The following is a 20156-nucleotide window of genomic DNA, read 5'->3' as shown; positions in this document are numbered from 1 at the left end:
TTTGATCCCAGGTACAAAAACAAACAAACAAAACCCAAACTTTTTTAAGGTACTGGGGATTGAGTGCAGGGCTTTCCACTAAGTTATATCCCCAGCCCTTTTTATTTCTTGAGGCAGGGTCTTGATAAGTTGCCCAGGCTGGCCTTGAACTTGCAGCCCTCCTGCCTCACCATCCTAAGGAGTTGGATTACAGGTATGTGGCATGACCTGGCCTAAAATTACATTTTTGTTTAAAATAAATGTCACTGAGTAAAATACATAACAAAATTGTGAGGATCTGCTACATCTTACACTGGGAAAATATAGTCCTAAATTCATTAATATGTTAGAATATAAAGGTGATTATGAATAAAGAAACTAATATAAACACAAGATGTTGGGGAAAAGAACAACAACAAAACCCCTAAAATAATGAAAGTTAAAAGTAAAGGGAAAATAACTTAAATACAAAGAGTAAAAAAAAAAAAGTTAAATTAATCATCACAACCTACTTATTTGGGAAAAAATGAATATAACTGCAATTTTGGTAAATATAGATTAAGAATAGTATGAATAAGGGTCTTTATTCTATGTTTTAAGATTTTACAATTACATAATTACATAGTATTTTGAAATTTAACATGCACATTGTGGAAAGAGCTTAAATTACCAGAATTGACTCTAAAGAGGCATAGAGATAATTAGAATATAAGAAATATGAAGCAAAAATTCTTATTTCTAAAAAAGCTGGAAAAAAATTCCTTCTAGGCAAAGTAATCATGGGTATGACTTTTCTACCCAATCTTTAAGTCAAATCCTTTGAGAAAATATTTTGGCATTCAGTAACATTCTTCATAAGAAAAGGAAACAAAAGATGAAAACCATCACAGTATATTTTATAATTTGAGATGACTGAGTTATTTTTTCTAAATTTCTAAGGTAGTATACAATTGCAGTGGTCAAAGGTTAAAGCATTTTATTATATTTAAGATTCTACATTTGTAAGGTGCACCATTTTAAACACATAGTAGTACTAATTTTTAAATTTTGCAGACTAATGTATAATAATTGAATATAAATTTAATTCCAACTTGAGATATTAAAATATGGAATAAAAATATATTTTAAAACTAGTGAAGTATGGGATTTTTATGTTTCCTTTAGATTTTCATATTTGTTGCTATAAAAAAGTGTGTAATTATCTTTCAGTTTTCAATAGCTATATATTTATCTCCTCATAATTTTGTTTATTTTTAAACCATTATTGCTCTAAATTTATTTGAGGAGATAATGTTTGTTTGAATTCCTGTGTCAGGAAACCTTTGTCTTGGTTGTATTCTTGTTTCAATTATTTGCTTGCTTTGTTTTTTTTCTTCTTTTCTTTTTTTTTTTTGGTACTGGGGATCAAACTCGGGTCCTTGTGCTTGCTTAGCAGGCGGCATTCTTTTCTTTTTTGAAACAAGGTCTTGTTTTGTAATGCAGACTGGCCTTGAAGTCACTGTGTAGTCCAAGGTGGCCTTGAACTTACGGCAGTCCTCCTGCCTTGTCTCCTGAGTACTGGGATTACAGGTGTGCACCACCATGCCTGGATTTATTTGCTTTTTTATAGTTAAGTATATTTCAGTATTAATTCCTTGTGTATTTTGTCCTGTTACTTGTTTGTTTTACTGTGACACAGGTTCGCAGTAAGTCACTAAATTGCCCAGGCTGTGCTCAATCTTGTAGTCTGTATGCCTCATCTCCCTCAGCCTCCCAAATAGCTGGGATCATACATGTGTGCCACTGTGCCTGGCTTTTTCTCCGTTTTGGTTTCTGTTTCTGTTTTTGTTTTTGAGACAGGGTCTCACTTTGTACCCCAGGCTGGCTTTGAACTCATGTCAATCCTCCTGCCTCAGCCTCCTGAGTGCTGGGATTACAGGTGTGTACCACTACACCCAGCTTTTTTTTTTTTTCTTGTTTTCTTGAATGGAATATGGGTGCTTAGGTACAATATTTTCTGTCCCTTTTCAGTTGGAAACATTGGCTGCAGGACTCCCTTTGAGTATTGCTCGATGGCCCATAGTTTTTTTTATTAGCATCTAGATATTTTTTGTTTTAATTTAAAATTCCTTTTTATTCACTAGTTGTATATGTTTTCAAATTTTCAAAAATTTGCTCTGAAATAAGATTTAACATATGAAATTATAATGTATATGTGTTCTGTAAAAACATCATTAGAAAGTTAAAACAATATATTCTTGTGACCCAATACAAGTTGTCTTTTGTATGTGTTTGGTAGACATGTGATATGAAATAATATTCTCTGTAAGACACAAAGTTCCTTAAAATTGTATTGTATTAGCCATGTTAATATAATACATATTCTTTGGTTATTTGATTTATTTTATTCTGAAAAACATGCAACTACTTATTTTTCTATGTCACCTATTAATAGATTTTATTTTTTATGTTTAGTTACATTTTGTTTTTATGTTTAGTTGGCTTAAGCTTACTATATTATGGTTTTTATCTATATGTACCTATGAAATGATGTTAAATTCCAGTTTTTCTACTATTAATATTGAAAATTTTGTTAGGGTTGATCTGTACTTTATCATTTGTGTATCAACATACTAATTATGGTCTTGTCAACAACATATAATTGGTGTTTCATTTTTTAACCTAGTTCGATACTGTCCTTCACTTGGGCATTTTATATATACACATAACTGATATATTTGACTTGATCTTTTCTTCTTATATATTATATGTGATTAACACTATGTTCAGGCCCACTTAACTCCCATGAATCACCTTTTAAAATGTCTTTCTCAGCTAGGCGTGGTGGCGCATGCCTATAGTCCCAGCACCTGACAGGCTGAGGCAGGAGGTTCACCATGAATTTGAGGCCAGCCTGGGCTATATAGTGAGTTCAAGATCAGCCTGGACTACATAGCAAGACTCTGTCTCAAAAAACGAACATAAATAAATAAATAAACAAACAAATAAATAAATTTCTTTCTCTGCTGCAGAGTGGAAAGGTTAACTAAATTTCTTTTTTTGGTAACTAAATTTCTAACTCTGTAAGGGTTTGTCTTCCAGGACTGAAGTTTTGTAAGACTCAATCTTTGACTTCTTTTTTGTTTTATACTCACTCCCTTAGTTATCTCATCTGGCTTCTTTTTTTTGGTACGGAGGATGGAACTCAGGTCCTTGCGCTTGAGAAGCAGGCGACGGAACCACTGAGCTAAATCCCCAGCCCAGTTATCTCATCTGAATGAGTTTTTTCCCCTTGAACTCCACACTCACTGCATCCAGGAGCCTTCCTAAAATTCATTTGAATTCACTTTTGTTGAGCTATAATGTACAGATGGTAACAGCCCGCATCTTAAATGCAAAACTTGAAGTGTTTTATATACCAGTGTAACCTCTACCAAAACAGATACACAGCATTTCTAGCATCTAAGAAGCCATCTACCCCACTACCCAGAGGTAGCCACTCTCCAAACTTCTTTCATTGCAGATATGCTTTACATGTTTTTGAAGTACATGTAAATAGAATCATACATACATTGAAACTTTTTGTGTCTGGCTCCTTTTGCTCAGCATTATGTCTGAGTGTCATACTGTCTAATTTATATGTTGTTACTGCATGTGGGGATTACATTGAGTTAGGGAAACTCTAAAGACTGAGAGAACAGTTCCCACAAAATTGCTCTCACACCACCCACATGTTCAGGAATTCTCAGAGCCACCTGCATTTCAGATCAGCTGGCTATAGATTTAGGGGTTCTCATAACTACTATTAGATTTGATAATTTAATGATTAATATATCTCAAAAGAGTATACTTGTTACAGTTTTTTTGTGGTTTTTTTTTGGTACTGGGGATCGAACTTAGGTCCTTGCGCTTGCAAGGCAGGCGGCAGAACCACTAACAACTGAGCTAAATCCCCAGCCCCATTATTACAGTTTTATTATAGCAAAAAGTTAACAAATTAGAACCAGCCAAAGGAAAAATGCATAATGCTGGGAGGGGACCACATGTGAAGCATCTGGTCATCCAGTGCCTTTGGAGTCCTGAGTGATGCTATCTTCCTTCAGGTGGATGTATAACAGTAAAATAGAGAATTGCCAACTAGGAAGCTCACGGGAGCCTTTGGTTTCCAAGGGTTTTACTGGTGTTCTATCACATGCTGCCTACATAGGTGACCTTTCATTTCCTGCATGCTCGGTGGTTTGGGTAATGCTGTTAGTCTTTAATTCCCCCAGAGGTCAAAACTGATAGAGCCTATCTAAAGACCCCAACATAAACCATATTGTTACATGGTCTGTTGGCCCCCAAACCCTAAACTAAACAAAGACACTTTTGTTAGGCAGGATGTTCCGAGGCCTAGAGATTCACTGCCCAGTATCTGAGGGTAAAAGCCAGGCCTCTCATTTGGTACAGTTAATTTTTCACAATACAGGAATATACTTTGATTTAGTTATTGTGTTGTTGATAGATATTTACATAGTTTCCTGAGTCACTATGAATATGCTTTAAAATGTCTTCAGACAGACATCTGCAATTTTTTCCCTAGTACATGGGATTGAACACTGAGCTGTATCCCAGCCCTTTTTCATTTTGACACAAGGTCTCACTAATTCAATAAAGTTGCCCAGGCTGGGCAGTTCGATCCCCAGTACCAAAAACAAACAAAAGAATATATAAAGAACTCAAAAAAATCCGACCCCCGCCCAAATTTAAAGACCCAATGCAAAAATGGGCATCTGAAATGAAAAGACACTTCTCAGATGAAGAGTAAAAAACAGCAAATAAATATTTAAAAAACATTCAACATCACTGGTCATTTGTGAAATGCAAATGAAAAGAACAGAGATTCCATCTCACTCCAGAAAGAATGGCTGTTATCAAGAAATCAACCAATAACATGCTGGAGGGGCTATGGGGAAAAAGGAACCCTTCTCCACTGTTGGTGGGAGTGTAGACTGGTACAACCACTGTGGAAATCAGTGTGGAGATTTCTCAAAAATCTAAAAGTAGAGTTTCCATTTGACCCAGCTAATCCTCTTCTTGGTATTTTCCTGAAAGAATTAAAAGCATCATACCACAGTGATATATGCACACTCATGTTTATAGTGGCACAGTTTATAATAGCTGAATCTAGGAAACAGCCCAAATTCCCATCAACTGACAAATGAATAAAGAAGATGTGGGTTTTTTTATATAATGAAGTACTACTCCATAAAGAGGGGTGAGCTTCAGACATTTATAACTAAATGGATGGACCTTGAGACCATACTCTTAAGTGAAATAAATCGGACACACATGTTTAAATACTGCATTGTTTTTCTGGTGTGTCAAATTGAAAGTGGAAATAAGGACTAAAATATATAATAGATATTGGGAAATGAGAAGAAAATGTTCAAATGGGAAGGGGAACAAGGGAAGAGGGAGGGCAAAAGGAAGGAAGGGACAAGAAAAAAAGTGAAAATAGGATGAAATGGAAACAAAGCTTTTGTACATAGGGAAGGAAGGGGGCTAGAGGAGACGAGGGAATGGGAAAAAAGGGCAGGCTGTACCATGTACAGGTGCAAATTCCCTCTGATATTATCATTATGTACGCCTAAAATGTATCAGTAAATGTTTAGCTATTTAAAAAATAAAATTAAAATAAAGTTATAGCATACATACAATATCTTTAGGACAAAATAAAGGATAAACTCAAGAGTGTGTTTATAAACATGCTAAAGATTCCTGGACACACTGTCTCCTCACTTGGCAAAATATGCAAACAAAATAGCTAAAGTTCATCCAAATGATAAAACAATATAATTGTGTTCCAAATGATATTGTCTAGCTAGATATTTTAGGGGTGCAATATCAGGGGTTGAACCCAGAGCCTTCACACTGACCTACATCTCCAGCCCTTTTTTTCCCCCAGCCTGTTTAAAAACATTTTTAATGTTCAGACAGAGTCTTGCTAAGTTGCTTGGAGGAACCAGCCTGAGTTTATCCTGACCCAGGGGCCCGCGTGCGCACACGTGTGTGTGTGTGTGTGTGTGTGTGTGTGTGAGATAAGGCTTAAAAAAGAGACACAAATATAATGTGGAAGAGAAGGGGCAAGGGGCTCTCTGTCTCTAGTGGACAAAGAGTCTTGAACTGATAGTGTGCCTCATTTTTGACCCTTTTTTTGTTTTTGTTTTTCCCCATATGGGGATCAAACTCAGGACTTTGCTCTTGAAAGGCAAGTGTGCCACCACTGAACTAAATCCCTGGCCCCACCTCACTTTTATCAGATTTGTACAAAGAAGACACAAACAAGCATGTGAATTAGGGTTTAGGGAAAGTTTATCAAGTTCTCATAATTTGTAGACTATACTCAAATGTGTATTTTTAAAAAATCAGACCTCAGCAGCAGCTGTTTCTCTCTCCTTGAAGCTGGTTGACACCAGCACGTTAGCGAAGAGCCCGAGGTGGGAGATGGCTTTTTTTTCATCCCCATGTCTCAAGGAGGTTTTAACCCAGGCCTTGGTCTTTACACTTGGTTTCCCACCGTTGCTCAAACTTGCAATACTCCTGTCTCAGTCTCCCAGAGTGTTGAGATTACAATTGTCTGCCACCATGCCCAGTTTAGAAATTTTTATATCAAGCAAATTGGTTTGGGGAGATTGCCTAAAAGCAATAAATTTGTACATATTTATTGTTAAGAGTGTTTAAAGTGTGTTTGGGAGCAGTCATATTGAAAAACAAAGTGACATTGTAGAAACATGCTTTTAAAAAGTTTTTTGCAGTGCTGGGGATTGAATCTAGGACCTCACACATACTAGGCACGTGTTCTACCTCTTAGCTACATCCCCATACAGCTGCTTTAATTTTTTAAAGCTTTCCAAGGCAAAGTCAAGACAGAATAGTCATCATGAGAGCTAAGTTTGTACAACATTTCATTTTTTCTAGTTAATTTTCTGAGAGGTCTTTTGGGGAGGGCCTAGTCGTCTAGTAAATATTGCTAGTGCTTCAAAAATAACCATGCAAATAGCATTTTTCATATACCAAATGTTAGTTCTTTTTATTCCTGGGGAGTCACTCATGGTTTTCTGTGTCCTTTACTCCCATCTGGAAAGATTTTTCTTCCTCTCTGCATGTCAGCTGTTTTCCTATTTTTTAAATGTTTATTAAGATCTTCTCTTATTACTGTTTTGTTTTGGTTTTTGGTACTGGGGATCAAACTTGGGTCCTTGTGCAAGGCAAGCAGCAGAACCACTGAGCTAAATCCCCAGCCCTAATTACTCTGTTATTTGGTTATTTTCTCCTTATCCTTTAGGCAATTCTGTGGTTTTACTTCTAGTCTTGATCTAGCAAAACTTCTAATATCTTTGTAGGAAAAAAAGTCTATAGGTGATATATATTTTTACTCTTTTGCTATCTTGAAGTATCTTATACAACCACCACATTTCTGTGAATTTTGGCTGGGTAAATAATTCCAGTTAATAATTCATTTCTTAGTATTGCAAAAAGTGTTTGTTTTTTTTTGACATACAGGATAGTGTTGAGCAATTCATTGTATTTCTGTTTCCTGATACCTTTTATGTGACTTGCTTTTTGTTTATTGAAGATTTTAGATCTTCACTCTATTCCTATTATTCTAAAATTTTATCCTCTGGTATTTTGGCTATCGTTTATTCATGATACATATCTTATTTTTCAGCAGAAAAGGGGAAGCAGAAAGATACTCCTATTGAGAATATATACTAGTCTCTATACTGGCATTTTAATTGGGTATTTCTTTTGATTGGACTTGGTATGTTCTTAAAATGGATCTTAGAATCTTCCTTCTGTGTACAGAAGTTTTTGTTGGCAGGGACTGACTTGCTGACTTCTATTGATAGATTAACTTCTTTTTCACTCCCATCACAATCACCAAGCCCAGTATATTTGTTTGCCATTTTTCCCCTTTGCTGTAACACAAACTCTTCTTTTACTTCCTCTACTTTCTCATTATTCTTCAAATCATTTATTTGCATTACACAAGTATTACTTAAGGTTCTTGTTTCAGAGATTGGTGGTATTCAGGGATGTGTTCATAAACTTCCCTCAGGAATGGTGGAAATGCTGGGGGCTCAGTTCAAGGATATTTATAAAATTTGTTGAGAAACTGAGCAACCTGGACTCAATCAGTAAGCATACCTATCTCCAAAAAGTCAGAATCTACCATCTGGAATATTTGCTTTTCCCAGGAAAAATTTACTTTTTCACATATCCTGTGCATTTCTTTTCTTTATTCCCAAAGAAATGGCTCGAGCTTTGTTGAGTTGGGTATTGACAGCTACACTGTAAGGATGAAGCCCTATTCTTTGCTTTTCTGTGGCCCTTTCCAGTGACTTTTCTTTGATGATTAAAAGACAGGATTTGAATTTTAAAGCACATAAAATGTTTCCTTTCTTTTCTTGCAAGCAGGACTTTCCATATCCAAGACAAATGTGATATTTTATTGGAGCGGGAAGAAGCCTTTTTTTGACAGGCAGCTGACAAGGGGCCTGTACCCAGGTGACTGAAGATCATGCAAGGGGAAGTGCAGGTGTAACCCAGATTCTCAGAGAGGAGTCCACATCTTTGCAATGTTTTGGTGAATTTTCCATCACAGACCCAAAACTACGAAGAAAATAAGAGCTCACTGTGATCTTCCAAATACCCATATTTCCACCTGCAACCTAACACCATCCCTTCTTTTGTCTTAGATTTCTTTCCATTCCAAAGCATTGGGTGATTCTAACGACAAACTCCTACCTCAATTTTGTATGTAATTCTTTTCTTTTCCACTGATTAACTTTTTTGCCTTTTGAAAAAAAAAATATATCACTCTCTTAAACATTTTAGTAATCAGTTTCCCCTTGTTCAGTTTTTTTGAATCACTGTTTATTCAAACATTACCCTTTTCACCTAACACTGATCTTCTATGTTGTGGGCTGGTTTGGGGTAGTAAACATTATAAAATGTATGAGATTAAGAAATTTATAACCTAGGGATTAAAAACAAGTCCATAAAATCCTTTAAAGAATAGAATTAATTTTAAGAGGAGTTCAAATTCTGCACTTAGAAGAAATGAATAAAGATTGAAAGGTGGAAAATTCTTACAGAAATGAAGTAGTTGAGCTAGGCATGGTGCCACACACCTATAAGCTCAGCTACCTGAAAGGCTGAGGCAGGAGGATCACAAGTTTGAGGCCAGCCTGAGCAACTTAGTAAGACCTTGTCTCAAGAAATAAAAAGGGCAGTTGGATTGTTTTATTAGGGGATAAGTTAAAATCTGGTCTTTGTTACACTTTTAAAAAACACCTGAGGGCCAGGGATTTAGCTCAGTGGTTCTGGTGCCTGTCTTCCAAGTGCAAGGTCCTGAGTTCAATCCCTAGTACAAATAAATAAATAAATACTGTAAAGGCTTCAGTTACTATTTTATTTTTTTGGTACCAGAGCTCGAACTCGGGACCTTGCACTTAAGGCAGGGACTGGAACCACTGAGCTAAATCCCTGGCCTGGCTTCAGTTACTATTAAAGATTGATGATTATCAAATTAGTTATTTCTGATCCAACTGCTACTTCAGCTCACTATTAACATAAAATCTGATGGTTATCTTTACCTGATTGTTCCATTAACAACTTGAATTTTACATGTTCAGAATTTCACTCTTATCTCCCTCTTACCACCTTCTAACACATTTTGCCACATATTCTTGTCCTCATGGATCACATTAATTATTTGTTTCATCTGTATAATTTCCCAGTATAAGGATTTCCTCTGCATACAGCAGTAAGACTCTGTAAATATTTGGCTGTCTTCTGAATTCAGACTCCCAAATGCTTTCAGAATGTCACTGAGTGCTCTCAAATTGACAAGGAATATGTTGTTACAGGTAACAGTAACACTCCAAGATTCAGCTACTGACTTTATTCAGGAGGAATGGCAACAAAATTTAAACCCATTCAGAGGAATGTGCACAGGGATATTATGCTGGAGAATTATAAAAACCTACTAAAAGTAGGTAAGGAAGATTTATATCCCTATTTCTGAAAAGTGAGAGGCTTTTAAGTGGCACAGTGAATACAGCCTTGAGTAGTCAGATTAAAAAATTTTTGTCCATATGATAGCATATATTTCAGCCTTTGTGACTGTTTCTGAAGATTTTTATTTGAAAAGATCATCTCAGAAATTCACTGTAGAAAAGTGGCCAATTCCAAGTTTGAGACAGGGAAAGTACAATGCAAGTCTGGATAGCTGTGCCAAAAACTAAGAAAGTGCAAGAAAACAAACAGGAACTAGGTTGGGGGCTCTTATAGGCCAAATTTGGGGTGATTTGAAACAAAGAATGATAGGCTAAAATATTTTGGATTAAAAAAAAATGAGTCATAGTGATACTCAAAAGAGAAAAAGAGCAAGAGAGAAAAGGCAAACTCATTTACATAAAGTATGAATGATAAAACTGAAAATCACCAGTTGTTTTAATGTTTGTCTGTTACCCTGGGCTCTGTTGGTATTTTATTTTTCTTATGAAACACAGTAAGGACTAAATAAAGGATATTGTGCTTGGTAGCTCCAGTTCTTCACTCCTTTTTAAATTAACAGAATAGAGGAAACAGTGGGGTGAAGGGACACATTTTATGGAAGACATTCTTTTATTATAATAATACAACTGCCTGAGTTTCAGGGAGAACCAAATTCCTTCATTTGTATTCCCCCATCCCAGGAACCAGTACTTGGAGGCGAAGGGAGGGAGATCAGCAAATCAGTCACCAGCACTGTTACCACTGTTGCCAGAAAAGTTGAGGACAGCCATCATGGAATGGGACAGCTTGCTGGCAATTTTATCTGTATGCTTCTGCATCTTTTTCTTATTTTTTATTCTTCAGGGAAGATGCCAGAACCTTGGCCTCTTGCAGGAGGTCTGTCTCCATAATCCATTGCCGAATTGGGCAGCTAAAGCTGGGCATGGTGGCACATGCCTATATCCTAGCACTTGGGAGGCTGAGGCAAGAGGATTACCACAAGTTCAAGGCCAGCCTGGGCTACATAGAAAGTTCAAGGCCAGCCTGAACTACATAGTGAAATCCCATCTCAAAAAAACTAAAATCGGGGCCAGGGATTTGGCTCAGTGGTTTCGCTGCCTGCTGCGCAAGTGCAAGGACCCAAGTTCGATCCCCAGTACCAAAAAAAAAAAATAAATACTCAGGGAAAAATAATTATACACATATGAGAGCACCTTACTTTCCTGGGATCACTGAATAAATGCCTAATATATAGGTGCCAGTATAAATCCAATGTAACTGAAGGTCAAAATCATTTGCCAACATCAACAAAGACTTTCAAAGAAAACAATCCACTACCAGGAAAGAGACAATACTTACTAAGGCTGTTTTGGGCTGGGGATTTAGCTCAGTGGTTCTGGCTCCTGCTGCGCAAGCACAAGGTCCTAAGTTCGATCCCTGGTACCAAAAAAAAAAAAAAGAAAACCAAGGCTGTTTATGGGCAGCCACTATCACAGAGATGAATCCAGAATCCAGTTGCTGGGCTGAAGGGAGTGCTAATCCTTAACAATCTGCAAGGTCAAAATTGAGTATAAGGACATAAATTTGGAACAGATAATTCGTAACAAGTGAGGTACAGCCGGCTGATGAAAAATTGTTAAGTATTACTCCTTGCTGTAGTCTTTCTAAGAGGTAAGTTCTATGTGTATGTGTGTGTGATTTTGTCTGCTTCCAGTTTAGGATCACTTCACTTCCTTGCTCCAAAATATTTGATGTGTCCTCTTTTGAATTTTAAAGTTAAAATATATGAGCAATGTGTTTTCTTGTGAGGGGGTTGATTGAGAGGATTAAATTCTCTTTGACACTTAATTTTTCCATCCTTACTCTAAGTCCTCTTCTCTCGGCCCCCTTGACAGGAATTGATGTGTGTTCCTCTGTAAGATATAATACTACTTTGATACTATCACATGGTATGCTAAAAAAAGGTCCTTAGTTCCTGCAGTCTGTATTTATAATGGTCTTAATTTGGGGGGATTAAACTACCTCTTTGTGAATCTGATAAACTAGTTATCTCAGGTTAAGAATTCCTATTTTTCACTTTTAAAAGCTTTTTTTTTTTGCAAGCATTCATCCTACTTCCTGAAAAGCCAAAAGAGATAACTCAGAATCACACATGTGTCTTGAGATCAATGCATGCTGTCCAAATTGAGACCAGAACATCTATCCTAAGAAAAACCCCAATCCACATCACCCATATACAATGACATAATTATTCTTATAGTTTGACTTATTCTGTCAGTACACTTTATCTTTATTTCACATAGCTATTTCTGATACACACACACACACACACACACACACACAGATTCATTCACTCACCAATCCTACTCAGCAAAATTGCTACTCCAGTAACATTACTAGGAAGAGAACACAAACGTGGATATGGTCCTGAATGTCAGAGCAAGTTTTATTAGTCTTTCTTCCCTCTGAAGGAGTGTAGAATTAAAATTCTATCTATTCTTCATGTGCTGGGAGCTCATAAGTTTGTGAATAATTTTAAAAAGAAAGGTCATAAAGTCAGGAAGTAAGTAAAGACAAGTTCAGGCTTACTTTCAGGTTTAGAGTACAACCTCAACTCCTTTTCTCTCTCTGAACCAAAGTTTGGTCATCCAACAATGAGGACAAGTGTGTGACAAAGAATTCAGTAAATCTGACTAATGTTACACCCTAATAAAACTCGTTATTCCTACGTATAAAGGTTTTTTACTTTTATTAGTCAATGGCCTCTCAACTTTACCCAGTAATGTCCCCCAATAATAGAAAACAATGGATGTCTACTGGATACTGTGGCAGAGGAAAAAGAAGTTACCCTGGGACTGGCTTTGAAATCATCTTTCTCTGAAATTTAAAAAAAAAAAGCTTTTCATTCTTCCCCATAAAACATATACTTGCTCTACTAGAAAAATCAGATCTAAATTACTTTTTACATAAATCAATTCCCATTCCCAAATCATCAAATTAGTATTCCAGGAAGAAATAATGTGTTCATTTTTTTCAATGACACAGCCTCCCTTGGTAGTTGAATTCGTACAAACTGAAATACAAGCAGAAGAAAAGCACATTTATATATAACACAAACCATCATCACCAGCTATTCAATTATGGACATAAAACCAAAAAATATATACAGAACTTTCATAAACAAACCACCACAGCAGAGGTCTCTTACTGTTAGATAATCATTTCTTCTTTCCCCCAGGGAATGAACCCAGGGACTTCAGCTACATTATTGCCTTTTCTTTTCCGTTCTTTTTGAGGCAGCTCAGGCTGGGCTCGACCTTGAAATCCTACTGTCTCAGCCTCCCAGAGTGCCAGGATTACAGGCATGCGGCACTACACCTGGCTTCAAAGTTGTAAAGTCCTATTACCATGCAGATCCAAGTGTGAATCACCTCACACCCAACAGCACGAAGAATTACACAGGGTGAAAAGACTTTCAGTCTCGGTGACCTGTGCCGATCACATACATACACACATATACCCCCCCCCACACACACACATAGGACCTGGCGAGGCACACAGAGGCTCCCAAGTAAATCTGAGGTTCGAGGAGGTCTCCTGACCCAGCTCCGACACCTCCACTACACCTGCCTAGGAACAGAGCTCAGGACTACGCAGCACACTTTGTCAGGTCCCAACAGTTCGAACTGAGGGCCCAACACCTGCGCGCGGAGGGTCAGCGGAAACTCCCAGAAGCCCACGCGGCGCGGAGGTGGGGGCCAATGGTTTCCAAGACCGAGTCCATGAACCTAGCCGAGGGCGAACGAACTGCGCCTCCTAGCTTGGTGGACCAGCTAAACTCCCTTCCCTAGCTGGACTACATCTCCCAGAGGCACCGCGTCCGGGATACCGCTTCATTTCCAACTCTTCGCGAGAGTTGGGGTCCTCGCGTTGGGAGGGGGCCGGAGTCTGTGGAGTAGCTTGTTCGCTACCGCCTGGGCGGGCGAACCCAAATTTGGGTTTGGAACTCGGGCGGTAAATCCTGGGGCCTAAACTGAGCTCCTGTTGAAGTAAGGGTGTCAAGGACTGTCAGAGCTGAAACGCGCGGAGGGAGATTCGCTGGGAGTGTACGGCAGTGCCTCCTGCGGTTTTGTGTTCGTGCGGGAGCCTGCCTGGTTTTGGTGACTGTGTGGACAGCCAGCCGAGTGTGTGCGACGTTGGTTTATGTATGACTCTGAGGGTGTTTGTGACCATGTACTTACCTGACAGGAGAAAGGCTTATTTCTATGATTGTGGGTACCACGTGTGTGACGGGGGTTTATTTGTGACTGTGAAGGGAGACAGGGCTGTTGTGACAGGGTGTTTGCATGTGCTTGTGTCACTTTGAGGTTGTATAGGTGCCTGGTATCCTCTGTAGAACGGGCTTGCCTGTGAAGTTGACGTGTGTGGCTGTTGCTGAGACAGTTTGTGACTGCTCCTTTCCATGTGTGTGTTTGTTTGTTTTTCTGCCTATCTGGGTGCGCCTTGTGTGTGACTGGGATTGTGCCGTTTTCAGGAATGTATGAAGAGAGGAAAAGCGTGTCTGTGAAAGGGTGTTTGGGGCGATATGTGTCCCCAACAAGATGCCTGGGTGTGTTTGTTTATTCCCTGTGTACAATTGGATTTTATTTACGACTAAGTGCTCAGTAGCCTAACTGATGGTTATGACTCTGGTTAAGTGTGGAAATGTGATTTTGTTTGACTTTGTGTGGAATTTGTATACTCTGTGATCTTTCAGAATTTATTATGGTACACAAGTAAAATTTTGTTTGGTATTTCCAAGGTTTCATTCTGAGGCTGAGTCTTTCTATGGATCATGAATCCTGTATGCTTTTGTTTCCCTGAGGACTTTGAGGGTTGATTTCTGTTTTAAACATTCACACATGACCTGTGTTGCTTCATTTCTGTATACATCACAGTTCACTTTAGAATTGCAGTTGTAGAATTACTGCTGCTTCCCAGTGCTCTTAACTTACAGCCTTAAGGGAACTGGATGCAAGGAAATGGCAAGAAAAAAGTCAGAAATTTAAGCCTTTGAGTGAGAAAAAGTTGTTTTCAAGCCCCAAAACAAGTCTTGAGAATTTTAGAGCTGCTATCACCTTCCAAGACAGGCTACTTGGAAATGTGATGGGTTCCAGTAGTAGAAATACCTGGAAAGGGAATGCTATAGGGAGCCAACCACATTCTTTACAAACTGTAAACCTGAACTGCAGAGCTGTTTACAGTAAACAGCTTTGAATCCAGAAATAAAATTTATCTTAAGGCAGCCTAGCCATGCACCTTCCAATAGAGTATAGGACTGTACTAGTCTCCTGACTTTTATGTTAAATGAGGGATACATTATGGGGGTGAAGGAAGAGTTTGTTTTTGTTTTGTTTTTTTTAGTATGGGGGATCAAACTCGGGTCCTTGCACTTTCGAGGCAAGTGGTGGAACCACTGAGCTAAATCCCTAGCCCTTGAAGGAAGAGTTTGTGTTCTAATTAAGAGTATATGCCAAGAAAGGCTTAGTTTTGTCATTTCATTTTCTTTTTCTGAGAGTAGAGCCAAGAGGAGGAAAGAATGGCTGTTGCATATTCAAAAGCAAAGTTCAAGGTAAGTAGATATTTCTCTCTGTTTACTGAACTGCCTTTGTTTTTTTCAGGATATTGTAATCTTTCCTTTTGAAATTTCCCAAGTCTTCTTAGATGACTTAGAGGGATAAGGTGACTTTTTGTAGATTGAGAGCAAGAAAAATCCAGTTGATTGTCACAAATGCTTTCCAATAGTGGTTTTAGAAAGAATAGATTTGAAATTCATGGATTTGAAAACGATAGCTCTATTATTTCTAACACAACATTCTTTTTAACTTTTTTGTTTTGTTTTTTAGCTTTTGGTGAAATTCTTTAATGTGTACAAAACAATAATGAATCATTGTAGGCCTAGCTAAAAAAATTATTACTCAGTACTCTTTGTATCATTATTCCTTTGGTTCAAAATTCTTTCTAATTTGCCTTTTGTTTTTGTCTTTGGCTCATGGGCTTTTTTTTTCCTTTTTTTTTTTTTGGTACCTGAAATCAAACTTGGGGCCTTGCGCTTGCAAGCCAGGTGGCAGAACCACTGAGCTAAATCCCCGGCCCTCATGGGCTATTTTTATGTGTGTTATTTCATTTTCAAGTATTTTGAGGATCATCCCAAGATCTTTTGTTGCCAATTTCTAATTTTATTGCATTGTGTTCAGAGAATATATTTTGTAAACCTGAATATTTTGAAAATTGTTTTATAACCTAAACTTTGGTGCATCTTAGTAAATGTTCTGTATGTCCTTAAAAAAACTGTTATTGGCTGATGTTGGATGAACTGCTGTATAAATGTCAACTAGGTTTTGTAGATTTATTGTGTTGATTAAATCTTATATACCTTTACTGATTTTCTGTTTAACTATTGGACTTGTCTCTTTCTCATTTTTTCTTTCAGTTTCTGCTTGATGTATTTTGAAGCTTAGTTACTAAATACATATGTGCTTTAGATTTATGTCCCAGTGGTAAATTGACCCCTTTATCCTTATAAAATTATCTTCTTTATCCCTAATAATATTCTTTGCTCTGAACATCTGCTTTGTCTGATTTTTAGTACTCCAGTACTAAATTAGTATTAGGTATTTACATCTTTTTATGTCCTTGTACTTCTATCCTATTTGTGTTTTGATATTTCAAGTGCATTTCTTGAAGACAATATATAGTTGAGTTTTGTGTTTTTATCTAATTTGGCAATCTATGTGTTTTAATTGGAGTATTTAGCCATTTATACTTAGTGTGATTATTGATATGGTTCATATCCATCATTTTGCTATTTGCTTTATATTTACCCTATTTTTTCTTTGTTGTCTTTTCCTTCTTTTGTAGTTGTTGAGAGATAAGGAATTTCAAAACAACAATACTCATATTTTTACTAGCCATGTGAATACAGAAAAACCATCAAGACTTTTTGGAACTGAATAGGATAGAACCCAGTAGGGATATATAATCAAATTGTTATTTTTAATGTCAGTTTAAACAATACCTGTCATATGGGTACGCTACTAACTGAGGATACAGGCTACTTTATTTTGCTTTCCTCTTGTTGTTTTTGTTCTGGTTATTTGGTGGTACTGAGTAACCCAAGGGTGGTGTACTATTGAGCTTATATTTTGAGTCAAGGTCTCACTAAATTGCCCAAGCTAACTGGGAACTTGCAGTCCTTCTGCCTGACCCTCCAGATAGGTGGGATTACAGGCATGTGCTATTGTGCCTGACTTGCTTTCTACTTTTAAGAATTGTTTTCCTGGGGCCAGGGATTTAGCTCAGTGGTTCCGGCACCTGTCTTGCAAGCATAAGGTCCTGAGTTAGATCCCTGGTACCAAAAAAAAAAAATTGTTTTCCTCCCCCTCTGATTTAATTTTGTTTTAAAATGTTGTAATACATTTACATATTTCCAAAATCAAAGTTATAGAACATGATGAATTCCAAATGTGTGTGTTTATTCCTCCCCCTCCACCATGCTTACTTCTTCCATTCCTAGATAATATCATTTTATATATATATATATATATATATATATATATATATATATATATGGATGTGTTTGTATGGAATTTTTATTCTTTTTAACACATCTAATATATTCCTAGAAATCCTTCCATAGCATGTTAGAGAGTTCTTTCTCATTCTTTATTTTATAGCTGTATGTTCTTTTGCTTAGTAGTAATAATTTATTCAGCTAGTCTTATGGATAGGCATTTGTTTTTTTCCAGTATTTTGACATTACATAATACAGCAATCAGTAATTTAATGTATGACTTTTTTATTTGGGGGCAGATATCTAGATGTGGCCTACTTTTAGTTTATTTTAATACTTTTGACATATGTTCTACTTGAATTCTGAATAATAATAAAATTGATGTATTTCATCACTTATTTCTTTTCTTATCTTTTTCTCCATTACCCAATTTTTAGAAATTGTCTTAGAATTTATACTGTTAAACAATCTTTTCCTCCACATTAAATGAAAATTAATCTCTCCTATCCCACGCTCCTCATTTATTTTGTTTGTGTTGAGGATAGAGCCAGGTCTTTGGACATGCAAGCAATGCATTCAACCATTGTACTGTATCCCCAGCCTAAGAATCTCTTTTCTACAAACTGTTGCATGCCCTTGTTTATGATTTCAAAAAGGTATCATTTGTTTTCTGATATCAACTATCTTAGTTACTTTCTCAATGCTGGGACAAAATACCTGATACCCAAAAGCTAAAGGGAGAGAGGTTATTCTGCTTCACAGTTTGTAGAGGTTTCAGTCTATAGTCAGCTGGCTTTAAGGAAGGACTGCATGGCATAGGGATATGGTGGTGACAGGAATCAGAGAACAATTGAGAGAAGGGAGAGGGACGTAAACTTCCAGGCCATGACTCTAGTGACCCACCTCCTCTGACCAGATTTCATCTCCCAACATCACATTTAGCTATAAACTCATCAGTGGACTAATCCAGTGATGAGTATCACACACCACCCCAATAAGCCAGTCACCTCCTAAAAGCCCCACCTATGAGCACATGAGGCTTTGGGGGGGAACATCCAAATATAAACTGTAAGATCAGTATTACTACATGTTTGTTAGCATGATTTAGAAAACAAAAAGAAAGACCTGACAAATTAACAGTTACTGAAAAATTGTCCTCTGGAATATCATTTTTCATATGTGGAATCTCAGGGTTTTAAAAAAACTTTTATGGAAAAAATTAAAGGATATACAAAAGTAAAAAACAGCATCATGCATCCCCACGTTATCTTCCCATCATCCCGCTTCAACAAATGTCATTTTATGGTTAAACATGTCTTTATCTGTAGGTCCTCCACTCCTTCTGCCATCCCTTCAAAACAAAATGAAACAACCAACATGGGTTATCTTGAAGAAAATTCCAGATAATATAATTTCATCTATAAATATTTTAATACATATGTCTGAAAGACAAAACTTTTTAGTTAAAATATATAGCCATAGTATCATCACTACTAAAATGAAAAAACTCAATACTCTCTTAATGTCATGAAAAAGCCAGTCAGTGTTCAAATTTCACCATTGGTACCGGGGATCGAACTCGGGTCCTTGGGCTTGCACAGCAGGCAGCGAAACCACTGAGCTAAATCCCCAGCCTATGCCCCAAAATATTTTTATATTAGGATCAAGAACCAGTGTCTTTATTATAATATTTTTCTTATCTGTAAGTTTTTCCACGGTTTCTTCCTTACAGTTTTTTGTTCTAGAAAGAGTTGCTTTGTAGAGTTACCAATATTCTGGATTTTGTTGACTGCTTGGCTCTGGTGTCTTTAAATGTTTTTCCACCCCTGCATTTCTTGTAAACAGTTGTGTAATTATTATAAAGGCTTGATCAGATTCAGGTTTTTTGTTTGTTTTACACTAATCCTTTGTACATGGTGACATACTTCTATGATGTGGCATGCTGCATAGTATTTGGTTTCTTCCTCTTTCTTTCTTTCTTTCTTTCTTTCTTTCTTCACAGGGTCTCACTATGTAGTTTAGGTTGTCCTTGAACTCACTTAAATCAGGCTGGCCTCGAACTCACAGTTATCCTCCTGCCTTAGCCTTTCTAGAGCTAGAATTACAGGTGTGAACCACCATGCCAAGCTTGTTTGTTCTCTTAAATGTGGTTTTAGTAGCTGTTGATATCTTTACTGGATGCTGGGTTATTTTTTCAGAGTTCACAAAATTATATTCCAATCCTATCATTTCTTCTGCATTTATTACCAGGTATTCTTTTATGAAGAAAACCATCCTTCCTTTAAATCAGGCTGTAAACCACTTTCTTCGAGTGGGGTCCTAAATCATTGATCTTTCACTTCCTTTTTCTTCTAATACAGTATAAATATTTAAAACTGTAAACCTTCCTGTAAATATTGTTTTTGCTGCAGCCTACAAAATTTGTTATCATAAGTTATTCAGTTCGACATACTTTCAAATAAGTTTTATGATTTCTTTTTGACCCATGACTTAATATAGAAGTGTTTAATTTCCAAATATTGGGGATTTTTCTAGACCTCTTACTGTTACTGTTTTCTAATTTAATATTATGTGGAAAAAAAACAGAGAATATACTCTACTT

The 20156-nt window shown here is 36.9% G+C and overlaps 1 protein-coding gene across 2 annotated transcripts in view; it reads left to right on the top strand.

Annotated features, from left to right (window-relative positions):
* The first annotated feature begins 13917 nt into the window (after positions 1–13917).
* LOC101724372 (uncharacterized) overlaps positions 13918–20156 on the top strand; it is a 35864-nt gene continuing 29625 nt past the window's right edge. Inside the window, exons 1-2 of one of the 2 annotated variants that reach the window (XM_021239446.2) lie at positions 13918–14051; positions 15563–15613. The gene's annotated coding sequence lies outside the window, so the exon portion shown is untranslated. Of the gene's footprint in view, positions 14109–15562; positions 15614–20156 lie in introns of both variants that reach the window. The other variant, XM_087191230.1, reaches the window with a different exon arrangement.

Source organism: Heterocephalus glaber, unplaced genomic scaffold, assembly GCF_053883595.1.
Source record: "Heterocephalus glaber isolate CG9 unplaced genomic scaffold, H.glaber_assembly_v1.0 deba00001561, whole genome shotgun sequence".
Classification (NCBI taxonomy): Eukaryota; Metazoa; Chordata; class Mammalia; order Rodentia; family Bathyergidae; genus Heterocephalus; species Heterocephalus glaber.
This window is presented reverse-complemented; position numbering and strand designations above follow the sequence as displayed.